The sequence below is a fragment of the Hyperoodon ampullatus genome (genome assembly GCF_949752795.1).
Source record: "Hyperoodon ampullatus genome assembly, chromosome: 1".
Taxonomy (NCBI): Eukaryota; Metazoa; Chordata; class Mammalia; order Artiodactyla; family Ziphiidae; genus Hyperoodon; species Hyperoodon ampullatus.
The window spans coordinates 37,026,457-37,041,047 of record NC_136914.1 but is presented as its reverse complement, the minus strand read 5'-3'; the positions used below and the strand labels follow the sequence as shown (position 1 = coordinate 37,041,047).

The window sequence follows — 14,591 nt, the reverse complement described above, 5'->3', positions numbered from 1 at the left end:
AAGACTCTTTAATACCTCTCAACAGATCATAGTACTAGTCCCCAGTGTAAAGAAATATTTAGATCTAATCATTTTTTTGTGTGTGAAGCATCATAAAACATCTTTATACATAGCTGTGTGCTGTATATTTAAATGGTTTAAGATATTTTCCCCCCTCAGACAGAAGCAGCTGCCAGCTGTCTAGAGAGATGGGTCACCTTGAACCCCTGAGTGGCCCCTCAGTTAACCCTCTCTAGGAGAAATGATGTGACAGGACCTTTAGTCTAACATTGAATCAGCATTCCTCTTGCTATGAGGAATTTGGATGTGGAAAAAGAGAAATTTTCACAAATCTAGGTGCCTTCCAGGAAGGAAGGTCTCAGATAGATTCCCTGACCTCTTCCTCCCAATGTTTGGACCTAGGGAAATCTATCACGGTGACATAGCGTAGCTCTAACTCAGCTCAAGTAACATGGAAAGAAAAAAATCTCTTGGAAAAATAGAGGTGAGAGAGAAGAAGTTGAGGAGGTATATTGGCTAATAATGGCTTCAGGGCAAAGAAGAGCTACAAAATGTCTGGTGTCATGAGATGGGGTCCCAGAATTCACGCTGTCTAACACTCCAAAAGCAGCCATTTTTTGTAAGAAACTAACAGTTACTCAATAAAGTGACTCAGGCCTATTAGGACAGCACCCCTCAAAAATGGCTGTCCTAGGAACACTTCGAACAATATCTTCAGAGACAGCTTCTGACTTCTGTGGGAGGTTCTTTGGCCTGGGAGCAGTACCCTAATACCATAATGGTTCTTCTTTACTGAATGCAGAATCTCTGGTAGCCTGAATCACAACAGACATGAATACTCATCCTAGCCCTAATACGCTGGGGCAACCTCACATACTACAGAAGTAGTTGGACATGAAAATAAGACTTTGATTAGTCGTGGTAGGGCAATTTAACACAATACTGAATTACTGAGAAACATCTACTGATGAGACCAGACATTCCTTTAAAACCTGTGATCACTACTGGGACAGAAGGCTTTAAACCAGCTACTGGGAAAGTTAAGGGCACTGGGATGATCGAGCACTGTCCCCGGGATCTGACTGAGGGAGGACTTTCTATCCCAAACTATGAAGAACTTCCCAATGATAGGAATACAATGATTTAATGAGTGAATGAGTAAAACGAAGTTATTTTTGAAAATCTGTGAAACTGTCATCTAAGTAAGCTAATGCAAAGCCAAACTCTGGTTATGTAAAGATGCTTCACCAAGTGGTAGGTTTTCTGCTTTGCCTCTTCCTGAGCTTGTATAAATCTGTGGTGAGGTCGTTGTCTAAGTGGGCCTTGTCCAGGTCCCCCGCAGGCCAGTGTGTACAGCTCTCAGAGCTCACGCCCCACCCAGAGCTCTGTGCATTGTTGGTGCCTCTTCTAACAATAGACTCAGCTCAGGATCCTGTGTGGCTGGCTTCTCCATGGAGTGGACTTTTCCATTCAAGTTTCAAAATTAAACATGGCTCAAGGGTATATTTCCTGTCAAAGTTTGTAAATGTTATTTTCTCTTTGCAACAGAACTATTTGAGAGAGGTTTTCCTTGGAGCTTCAGTATACAGCTGTTGCTGATGTAGAAAGCACGAAGTAATAGACTCTAACCACAAGCTACAAAGAAAGAAAGCAGAGTACTGAGTCCAAGATTTCTCCTTTCAATAAACCAATGGGCTGCTTTAAACACAGTTGCATTATAGTTATGGTTGAAAGGGCTACATGTTCAGGGTTTTTTTTGTTTTGTTTTGTTTGCTTTTTTTTTTTAAGAGAGGATTCAATCACCTGCAGTGGAAGAGTACTTCACATAAAGATGTCTTCTACATAACAATATAAAATAGTAATTGACAAATAATCCAAAGAGAGTAATGTCATATTCAAACACATATATATATGTGCTCAGACAGCAATTGTCAGCGTGCTGTGGTCTATAACACTCTCTGCCCCTCCCTGCTAAAGAGAAGCTAGTGGTCTACTGCTCTGTTGTTCCTTTCCCCCACTTTATTAAACAGGAAGGATTCTCTCTTCCTAGGTAACAGTCTAAATAAAAAAGAAATGAGGAGTAGGTATCATGAGAAGGACCCCAGAGAGTATTTTAGGAGAGTTTAGTAGATTAGAACAATTTGAGATGTGAGAAAATTAAGGGTGAGAAGAAATTAAGAATAATTTATGGAGAGTTATTAGAGCTTATGATTTGCATGCTTTTGAATATTCTTTGAGACTGGAGATTCCCTTTCTACTATTTTGGAAGATTTGGGCTCTACTTCACTGACTTAAATTCTTAGAGGAATTTATATGGATTGCATAAACAATAATGGATTAGATGTGCTTTATATTGATGGCACTATATATACATATACTATTTGTTTCAATTAAATAAGATAAACACATGGCCAAATATGAGTCACTATGAGTTAGTAAATATTAGAATTAATTTATTTACTTATTAAATTCATTCATTCAATTAAGGTTTGGGGCACCTAGTATATGCTAAGCTATATTAGAAATTGAGATTTCAAAACTGAATAATGTGGCTGCTGACCTCAAGGAGCTCACAATTTAGTGGAGTAAGACTTATGCAAAACAGATAATTAATATACAACATGATAAATAAAAGAAATATGTAGGTGGTATATGGGAGCAGAGTGAAGAAACTGTAACAAAACTGTAGCAAAACCTTTTTCTTTTAGGAGTAGGTGACACCTGTACTAGTTCAGTGAGCAAAAGATGTCTTGGATATTGATGAGATAAAAAGGGAAAGAGAAAAAGATGACTCTAGGCCACAGAAGCTAGATAACAGAATGGTGGTGGTGGTAGTAGTTGTGGTGGTGGTGAGGTTGGTGGTGGTATTGGTGGGAGGTGTGCTTCTCTGCTCCAGTGCATGTGCATGCAAAGAGAACTGGAAGCAGTTCTGTTATTATGAAATATAACTTATGTGGTCAGAAGTGACAAAAGATAAGAGCCGTGAATAGAGAAGTAGATGGGTCAGGGAAAGGCTGGATCAAGCATGGATTTGGTTATCATGATTGGAATGAAGACTTCTTCCTAATGGGGGAGAAACCACTGAAGAATGCAATAGAATGGTATAGCCAAATTTACAGCCGGATTGAAGAAAAACACAAACTGAATTCAGAAAGAAGAGTCAGGGAGCTGCTGGATGATCTAGAAAAAAATTGAAAAGGTCTGACTGGGGTAAGGAAGGTAAAAATGGGTAGAAAATATGGATTCAAGAATACTTAATAAATATTAATAAATAAAATTGGTAGAATTTTGTTTTTGATTGAATGTGATCATGGGAAATAAGAATGACTCCCAGATTTCTAAGCTGAATAGCTGGACAATGGCAATACTAGTGGAGCCAACTAAAAATATAGAATGGAAAAAGGGAAATGAGCCTAAGTGCTATGTTGGCAGAGATGTCTATTTGATAATCAAATATATGATCTGATGTTCACAGGAATGCTGTTGGCTAGAGATGTATAGATTTGAGACCATCAGCAAGAGGTGTTTGCTGAAATCATGGCAGTGGATGAAGTCACTCATGAAGAGTATGCAGGTAGGAGGAGTATAGGGCCGAAGTGGACCCCTAACAGACACCAGAGTTTAAAGGTTGACCGGTGGAAGATAAGTCAAAGAAGGAGGATGAGGAGGTGGAGAAAGGAACATTTACAGAAATCATGGAGAATGAGAATATTAAAATGTTATAGAAGTGATCAGAGAGTTTCAAAAAGAGGAACTGGAAGTTTCTTGGAAATGAAAGGAATAAAGCTTTTGGCTTTCAAGGCACCAGAAAGGCATGATAGAAAACATGCTTCTGAAATCCACAAAGGTTTCCAAACCTCAGAATTGCCACCACACTCAGAAAGATCCAGGTCGGCTTTTGGTGGAGAACATCAATATGAGCTAGCACCTAAAACACTGGAACAATATAGAAGAAATATCTTCAATGCCAACATGGATATGGGATATGAATAAAAAAATAAACAAAAAGGAACTGCAGGACAGATTGTGACACTGAAAAAAACAAAAGAAAGGTAGTTATATGCTCTTAGATCTGCTCTCCCAACTATCTTTGAAGGCTTGATAAATGAAGAACACTCTTCTCCAATTAAGGGAGGCCACTATTTTTTAGAGAAGATACTATACGCTAGGCTCTTTATATATATACTTATAATCCTCAGGTCAGGAAACTAAGATTCAAAGAAATTTTTAAAAAATATCTTGAAGTCACATAGCTAATTAATGATAGAAATTTGACTAAAAGTTTAATTTAATTTAAAGAATTTAAAGAATAATTCAGAGCAAATAGTAATTGAATTGAACCTAAAGTAAGGGATAATGAAACAGTATCTAAACAATATTTAAATCAAAATCTTTATAAAACAAGAAATAGAAAAATAAGCAAATAGGGTGACTGTATGTCTAAATTTGCCCAAAACAGTCCCAGTTTGTACTTGCTGTCCTTGCAGTTATTAATAGCCCTCAACTCCTTCACTCTTATAAGTGTTGGGATGATAATTATGTGAGCATCCTATATGGCAATGTTGAAACATGCATATTAGGGATCTAAGTTATAGGGCAATGGGAGGATGGAGAAAACACCTGAATTGCAGCATTTTTCTACCACTGAAGTCTCAACAATTGCAGCTGTATCCTTTCCTGCTCTAGGACATCATGTTAGCATTTACTTCCATTTTCTCCACTTTTAGGAATGTAAAACTCAGATAAAAAATATGGCTCTTGCCAAAAAATACATAAAAGAGTACCGTTCTACATAAGAAAATTAGGATTGAGGAATATGGATTTTTGGGGGGCATTCTCTTGAGTTCTTACTGCTGGACTTGATTTCTTGATGAAAAGATCTTTTTAATCAGTATCTATTCAAATTCCTAATTGATTCTCCCAAGGTGGAAGTTGCTCTCTCTTGCGACTTCATTTTATATCATATATTTAAGTGATACTTCTTTACTCAGTAAAATGTATGAATTTATTCTTTCCTTAATCTTCAAGATAATCCTGTTTTCAACAGCATCATAGAATGTTAGTGGTGGAAGAGAGTTGAGAAATTATCTAGTGCCACCCTTGTTCAATTTGAAAATGAGAATATGAAAACTCAGAGATCATAAGTGATTTGTCCATGGTCATAGAGTTAATAAGTGGCAGACTTAGGGATAAAATGTATGATTTCTTATAAGAAACGATGGAATGAAGGATTACTTAGGGTTAAAGACATGCTAAACTGAATAATTCAACACTCACAAAAGATTTTCATTAATGACAAATTTGAGCCTACAACTCTGATTTCTGCTCCAATTTTCTGTCAGTCTACACATGTAGCTAGACTTGGCAATTATCACCCAAGCAGTCAACACATATTCTGAAATGTTTTTTGTTAAAATATCTTGGACAACATCAGGACCTCTACCCATATGAAAGAGATGAGAACCAGATATGAAAAATCTAAATTGTACATAGTTGTTCCTTTTATTCATCTTTGAGCCCTGAATTAACATTTTTTCCATATCAGTCATGTTCTGACCATATGATAATCATCAAGATGTTGGTGTTTGTTTTCTGCTTCTTTTATCCTAATTAAGTATACAATATGGTTTTGTTCTACTTTTTCTCTGTGTGTGTTTGCAGTCTTGTTGAAAATGCCAAAGAAAGCTTTAAATAGCATTGTCTTTCTGTTTGTACATTCTTTATTAATTCAGCAGCTGGATCAAAGAAAATGATACTATGTCCTATTGAAACACGCTTTGTTTTTTCTTATTAACCTTTGCAATTTGAGGATTGCCAAAAGATGCGTGATTCAACCAAGGCTTCAACTGAGAAGACTGAATTTTAGTACGAAGTTAAATCACCAAATCTGTTTAAGGAAACGTGCAAAATTCAATTTTAAATTTCCCTGACCCTACATATATAGAATAAGTTTTCCAAAAGTATTTAAAATTTCTGATGAGTAGAACGTCAAAATTTTAACTTCCTGATTGGAAAATAAACATTTATATAGAATAATTTTTTATATAACACTAAATATGTTTGTTTGCCTCTCTTTCTTTCTTTCTCTCTTTATTTGGCTAATGACACCATTTAGTACATTCTATTTTTTTCTAAAACTTTATATTCTCTGTAGTACCAAGAACAGTTCGTTATCCACAATGAGGTTCAATGTTCACTTAACAGTCTTACCAACAATCTGCCAAGTTAATAAAAGTATAATAACAATACACACAATCATCAAAATAATTGACTAAAAATAGTTATTTTTCAGAGTTACAATGTTTCTCTATTTTGTGACCTTACTATGCAGTCAACAATGACTTGGTTTCCAATCACCAAAAATTTAATTTCCTCTAAAAGTAGACAAAGAGAAAATTGTAATACACATCAGTTGATTTTTAAAAATTGCTTACACAGGTTTTAGGAAGTATGTCTGTGCTCTTGAATAGAAATTAAAGTACCTAATACTACAGATGAAGCAAATGCCCTTTAAAAGTCTGATGAGTTGAAAGTACTCCACAATAGGGGGATAAAAGGTTAATAAAATCTGTCTCTGGAAACTAATCTGATTAATTCTTCTTCTTTTTTTAAGTTATCTTGCATTGGGTCCCCAAGGAGGGCCCAAGAAGGGGATTCATGTGCAGGTGATCATTCGAAGAAGTGCTCTTGGGGGCATCCTGTAAGCGAGGGAAGGAGGACGGACAGGGAAACATGAATGACACTACAATTAATGACCTTAACGAGAACTGTTTTGGTGCAGAAGTCAGACTGATCTGTGTGAAAGAGGAAGTGTGAAGTAAGAAATATGACTTAATGACAACTTATGAGACTTAGGACTACATATGAGACTGGGTAACACCACTGAGAAGTATTTTTCAGGGGGTGGTGAAGAACTGAGAAGCTTTGGCAATTTGGATTTGAAGGGGACTGAGGGAGGCATGTAGAATGACTCCTAGGGATTTGGTTCAATCACCTGTGTGGAAAGCAATGCCATGGATTGAAAGGTGTGTTGGGGTAGGGTCTTCCCTGGTGGCGCAGTGGTTGAGAGCCCGCCTGCCAATGCAGGGGACATGGGTTCATACCCGGGTCCGGGAAGATCCCACATGCCGCGGAGCAGCTGGGCCCGTGAGCCATGGCCGCTGAGCCTGAGCGTCCGGAGCCTGTGCTCCGCAACGGGAGAGGCCGCAACAGTGAGAGGCCCACATACCGCAAAAAAAAAAAAAAAAAAAAAAAAAAAGGTGTGATGGGGGGAGGAGAAGAAGTCGGTTTTGGGTGACAGGGGATATGTGTCCAGTTCAAAATTCAACATGTTAATTTTGAGATACCAATCTAAATGCTAGTTATTGTTAGATTTATAGATCTGGAACTCAGGACGGCCATATGTAACAATGCATCGATCTGAAAGTCATTTGTAGTAATTAAAATTAAGGGTTGGTCAAAGATACCAAAAATTCCCATGGAAAAAAGAAAATAGGGCTATAGGAGAGGACTCTTGGGATCCCCGATTCTAAGGGAGGAGAAAACAACTCAGACAGCAATAGTAACTGGAGAACAGGAATGTTGTCACCACAGTAATCAGTGAGGAATGTATCAGAAAGGAGGACATTTTCAGCCTATTCAAATGGCAAAGATGCACAAAATGCCAATATTCTTTGGACTGGGCCTTAGGAGGGCACTGGTGATCTCAAAGGAAGCAATTTCAAGGTTTGAGAAATGAACTAGAGTAATTGTGAGTAAACAAAGTCTAATTCTTTACAGAAACTTGGCTATAAAGGTGGAAGGTACTTCCACTGCTAATAGTGTATTAAAAAAAATAATGACTTTGATTCTTCTTTAAAATGAAGGCAGCTAGAGCATGTTTATCTGTATAATCACTGGTGGAAACTAAAAGATAGGACACACACAGGAAAAGAAGAGACCCACACGCAGAAAAGAAAGACAATATGTGAAAAGCAACTGTATCCTGGGTTTTCTGGACTTTGTGTAACTGACTCTATTACAGCTTTATCGCATTCATCCTCGACGTCTTCAACATCTTAATACCATACATACAAAGTTGATTTTCATATATTATCTCATTTAGTCCATATAACAACCCTCCTCTTCTAGGCATACAACTAAAGTACAAAGAAATGAAACAACCTATCAGTAAGTGGCACAGACAGCATTTAAACCCAAATCTATCTGAATGTAAAATCCATGTTTTTTGCATTTTTCTACCCAACTATAGCTTATAATATAGTTCATGGTAATTTAACCTGTTGAAATAAGTACATTTAAAAGTCTTCTTAACCAACCAAAGCAACAGAGAACAACAGGGAAAAAAGTCAATGCTGCCTCTAGCTGGAGGAACCCTCACAATGCTATTAATTAGTATTACGGATATAAATTTCAAAGTCCACTCAATAGAAGGACCAGTGTGTGCACTGTATTGTGATGCTGCCACCTTGTGGTTGGAAAAAAAAACAAACATTAAGTATGAGTTCATCATTTTAATCAAATTGCTCTCACTCACGGGTTCTCCACTTTGGTTGCATGTTGAAATCATCTGGAAGTTTTAAAAATGCTGATGCCTGAATCCCAACCCCAGAGATTTTTATTTACTTGGACTGGAGTGAGATCTGGGCATCAGGATATTTTAAAACTCCCCAGGTAATTCTAATGTGCAGCCAAGATTAAGACCTCTGTTCTAACTCCTATACAGTAATCAAAGCAAGTTTTGTCATTTGCCTAAGTATACTTCATGTGTATAGATGAAAGAGAAAATATTCAAGAGAAAGTAAATGATTTCCTCTCAGTCTTCAATGACATCTACTTCTTGGGGGAAAAAAAATGTTTTGTGAACAGAAATCATCATGTGCTATGGTTTTGAAAAACAGGAACAGAGAGATTTGTGGATTATAATCAAAGTGGACACCAGATTTGTATCTCTTAATCAGATTCAGCCTTTGTCAAAAGAGAGGAGAACTCTGAGTTTCTTGAGTAAGTCACAGAACTCCTTACAGGAACAATGGAAAGAGCACAAAACTCAGAGCACCCTTGACTCTGATACTAGGAAGACAAGTGACCTTGGGCAAGTCACTTAATTTGCAATGAGTCTTAATTATATGGAAAAAGTTTCATATGCTGCTTTATTCCAGAGGAAACTAATTTCAAATGTATAACAGGTAATTCAACACACCTCTCTTGAGAACTTGCAATGTGCAAAACATTGTACTATACTTTGTTACATTTGGAAAGCACTAATGTTGTTTGGAGACACCACAGCACTAAGTGACCAAAGGAAATTTTAAAAGCTAGTAATGCAAATTGTAATTATAATGTGAACTGAATGTAATTTAAAAACTTAATTTAATAATGTTCCAATAGCTTAACAAGGAAGTTAAATTCAGTTTTCTCTATTTTTCTCTTCTATTCTACAGCTTTCTCAGATATTAGGTCACAAATTTATTAGCTTTATACTATCAAAAAGTTTAATCATATCTTGAAAATGCAAATTCTCTTTACTGTTCTTTGGAAGTTAAATTTTTCTATGGTTCTTTAGTTGAAAAGGCTGAGTAATTGCACCATCAATCACCCAGTGTCCAAGTCATAAATCTTTATTTTATTCATTCATTTAACATATATTTATTAACCAACTACTATATGCTATGTAATCCTTGAATCCTACCACCCTACACTTTAAATCTGATCATTTATTAGTCATGTTGATTGCTAGCTTCTAAGTCTCTTAAATCTTTTGCCCATGTCTATTCTCAGGCCACCATCAGTTCTAACCTACGTTACTACAGATTTATCCCCCTGCCTTCCATCTTCCTTTTCTGTACTCCAGTCTCACTTTGCATATAGAGTGATCTTTCAGAAATTCAAATCAGATAATGCTGTTGTTCTGCTTGCTAGGTTTTTTTTATTTTTAATTGAAGTATAGTTGATTTACAATATGATATTAGTTTCAGGTGTACAACATAGTGATTCATAATTTTTATAGATTATACTTCATTTAGAGTTATTATAAAATATTGGCTATATTCCCTGTGCTGTACAATATATCCTTATATTATTTATTGTATATATAGTAGTTTTGAATGGCTTCCCTTCACCCTTAGGATAGAGTGCATGCTCCATCATGTTTTCCTTCCTTACCTGGTCCCTGTTTGCCAGTCCCAATTTCTCCTTAACCCTTCTCCATTGAGTAACCCCCAAAGATCTGCAGCTCTCCCAACCTTCTCTTGACTCTGAGTTTTTTAGCTTTCTCTTTTTTTTAAATTTATTTTACTTATTTATTTTTGGTTGCATTGGGTCTTTGTTGTTGCACGTGGGCTTTCTCTAGTTGCGGTGAGTGGGGGCTACTCTTCGTTGCGGGCTTCTCATTGCAGTGATTTCTCTTGTTGCACAGCACGGGCTCTAGGCACCCGGGCTTCAGGAGTTGTGGCTCACAGGCTCTAGAGTGCAGGCTCAGTAGTTGTGGCTCACGGGCTTAGTTGTTCCTTGGCATGTGGGATCTCCCGGACCAGGGCTCGAATTTGTGTCCCCTGCATTGGCAGGTGGATTCTTAACCACTGCGCCACCAGGGAAGCCCAACTCTGAGTTTTTTGCACAACCCTTTCTTCTGCCTTCTTTTCTTCATTTGGATAATTCCTGCTGTATCCTTCATGTTTCTTTTTAGATATTAATCCCTCCAAGGAGTCTTCTCTAATTAACATTACTGAGTTGAGTTTTCTCTATGTGCGTCAATAAGCTTAAAATTTGGACTACTTATCACTCAACATTTACTGGTTTTACTTCTCACAAGATTGTGGGGACAAAATCTTGAGGACAAAGATTGTATCTTCATTCACCAGAGCCTAGCACTGTACATAGCATACAATAAATATTCAACAAGTCTTCTTTGAGAAGATAACATCTGAACAAAGACTTAAATGAAATAAAGGAGGGAACCATGTGGATTTATGTCTTTATGATTTTTTAAAAAATCTGCTGTAAGTCTCTTCAGATTTCCCTGGAAATAAAACAAACAGACAAGGGATGCTGCTATTTCTTATCAATACATGTATAACTGGTAGTACACATCTGGACTACATTTAAATGTTCCGTTACATACCCAGTACTTATATTTCACCAAATCATCTAAGTCAGATTCTGTGTCAAATACCAAAATTCTGTCTACATCTCATTCTCCACTATCAAACAACAACAAAATTTCACCATTTTAGGAAACATAATCATCATGAATCAGGTAACCATTTTGGGTTGGAGGGAGATGGAAGGATCTTGATTCTTCTTTTGCTTCCAACTTCAAATATTGTGCAATAAATTTGGTAAAGATAGCGTTAGAGAACAAGTTGTTTTATTTGAATTACTTAAAGAATCAGTAATTAATGCTCTCTAAGACTGTTGTGAATTACTAGCCACCTCTTTTATATTATCTGTTACTGGCATTGAAACCAAATTCTCAACCAAACTGTCAAACACTTATTTTATCTTTTGCGGCAAAGTTGACTTGTGATCAATTAGTTTACGACAAAGATAGCAAACAGATGCACTCAGTAGGTAAAGCGGAATTTCTGCTCTCAAGGTACATCAGAGCAGTGCAGTCGGGGAGATAGAGCTTAAAATGGATTATTTCAGCATAATATGTGATATGATGATGGCATGTGGAAGGTTCTAAAGAAAAAATGTTAACCTAAAACTCTGAGAAGCAACAGATTTTATTGCAAGACTTTCCATGGCAAAAGGCCATATTAGCCTCAATCATACATTATAGGACAAAAATAAGCTATAAAAGAGCTAGAAAAACGTTCTGAGTGAAAAGTCAACACAGCTAACACAAATATTGCTGAGTCAGCCTGTTAAGACCATGTGCCATTTGCACCTCTGCCCTACAGTCACAAAGCTGAAGCAAAAGGAGCAGGGGAATAAAAAGACCTTCAGCACTCCTATATCAATCACATGACTCAATAACAATTCACCCTAGAGACATTAACCAGAGGAGATCATACTCCTCTTGTTAATGTAAATGAGTAGAGTAGCCCCAGGATAAGAATCCACAATGAATAAAGAAACATAGTTACAGAATTAGAAACTCTACCAAGGAAAACTGATTTGCCTATTCTTTACTGCCATTATAGGAATACTATTGCATTTTAACATAAAATTTAGTATTTTTTCTATTCCAAAATATTTTATTTAAAAATATACACTTTTTTTTGAATTTTTGAATTATATTTTATTTATTTTTTTATACAGCAGGTTCTTATTACTCATCCATTTTATATATATTAGCATATACATGTCAATCCCAATCTCCCAATTCATCACACACACACACACACACACCACTTTCCCCCCTTGGTGTCCATACATTTGTTCTCTGTGTCTCTATTTCTGCCCTGCAAACCAGTTCATCTGTACCATTTTTCTAGGCTCCACATATATGCATTAATATACGATATTTGTTTTTCTCTTTCTGACTTACTTCACTCTGTATGACAGTCTCTAGATCCATCCACGTCTCTACCAATGACCCAATTTCCTTCCTTTTTTTTTTTTTTTGTGATACGCGGACCTCTCACTATTGTGGCCTCTCCCGTTGCAGAGCACAGGCTCCAGACGCGCAGGCTCAGCGGCCATGGCTCACGGGCCTAGCCGCTCTGCAGCATGTGGGATCTTCCCGGACCGGGGCATGAACTCGTGTCCCCTGCATTGGCAGGTGGACTCTCAACCACTGCACCACCAGGGAAGCCCAATTTCCTTCCTTTTTATGGCTGAGTAATATTCCATTGTATACACGTACCACATCTTCTTTATCCATTTGTCTGTCGATGGGCATTTAGGTTGCTTCCATGTCCTGGCTATTGTAAATAGTGCTGCAATGAACATTGGGGTGCATGTGTCTTTTTGGATTATGGTTTTCTCTGGGTATATGCCCAGTAGTGGGATTGCTGGGTCATATGGTAATTCTATTTTTAGTTTTTTAGGGAACCTCCGTACTGTTCTCCATGGTGGCTGTATCATTTTACATTCCCACCAACAGTGAAAGAGGGTTTGGCTCTTCGGGGTCTTTTGTGTCTCCATACAAATTTTAAGATTTTTTGTTCTAGTTCTGTAAAAAATTTGACAGGGGTTGCATTGAATCTGTAGATTGCTTTGGGTAGTATAGTCATTTTCACAATGTTGATTCTTCCAATCCAAGAACATGGTACATATCTCTCCATCTGTTTGTATCACCTTTAATTTCTTTCATCAGTGTTTTATAGTTTCTGCATACAGTTCGTTCATCTCCCTAGGTAGGTTTATTCCTAGGTATTTTATTCTTTTTGTTACAATGGTAAATGGGAGTGTTTCCTTAATTTCTCTTTCAGAATTTTCATCATTAGTGTAAAAATATACACTTTTTAAATTAAGAGTTTCTACTTTTTTTCTCTCCTAGCACTGATCTCTCTGAAAATCTTAGAACATGACATAAAGATTTTGGATCAATGCAATTTTTCAATCAGGTATAAAGGGCTCTGCTAATCTAGTAATTACTGCCCCTTCTACCTACCTACATTCCATACGCTTGGCACATTATATAAGTAAATGTTCATGTACCCCCTTTTTTTTTTTGTGGTACGCGGGCCTCTCACTATTGTGGCCTCTCCTGTTGCGGAGCACAGGCTCCGGACACACAGGCTTAGCGGCCATGGCTCACGGGCCCAGCCGCTCCGTAGCATGTGGGATCTTCCTGGACCAGGGCATGAACCCGTGTCCCCTGCATCGGCAGGCGGACTCTCAGCCACTGCGCCACCAGGGAAGCCCCATGTACCACTTTTATACACAAGATGTTAATCAGAAAAAAAAAGTAGCAAATATTATTGTAAATTCATTTCTATTCTAAAAATCATAATTACATAAATTATTAAAAGACCCTCTTTGTAAAGAATAATAGAACTTTTTAAAGGATACTGAGACATAGTTCAATGAGCACTGGCTTAGAACCAAAGATTTTGGCTCTGGATGGTGAAAAAGTCACTTTAAAATTTTGTACAATAGGAATAACAGTACCCCGAAGTAGTGGTAGGGGTTCTTTTGGCTGGGGTAATGCAGAATAGGAACATGGATGGGAAGGTTAAATAAAATAGTCAATACAAAGGTGATTAAAACATTTCCTTAATTCAATTAATTGTTTTGAAAACCTGCAGTGTGCTAGGAACAAGTAGTTACACAGATGATGCAGATGAATGAGACAAAACCCTCGTCCTCAAGTTGTTCTTAGAGTAATAATTTCTAAGGTTATCTGCGGTGGGGACAGACTGCTGAGGGGGTGGTGCAGTGATTGGATAAGGAACAGAATCATCTGAGGATGAAAGTTTATTTCTAATTAATAATTTGCTCACAAGATTCTAACATATCCCACAAATCCCATTAAGAATCACCTCTTATGAAACAGACTCGCAGACTTCAAAAACAAATTTATGGTTACCAAAGGGGAAAAGTGGGGGGAGGGATAAATTAGGAGTTTGGGATTAACATATACTCACTACTATATGTAAAATAGATAATCAACGAGGATCTAATGCACAGCACAGGGA

At 37.1% G+C, this 14,591-nt stretch overlaps 1 protein-coding gene across 1 annotated transcript in view; it reads right to left on the bottom strand.

Moving 5' to 3' along the window:
• MAPK10 (mitogen-activated protein kinase 10) overlaps positions 1-14,591 on the bottom strand; it is a gene marked incomplete at both ends in the record, with an annotated part of 126,366 nt that overhangs the window by 23,028 nt on the left and 88,747 nt on the right. The gene's annotated exons all lie outside the window — the stretch shown is intronic.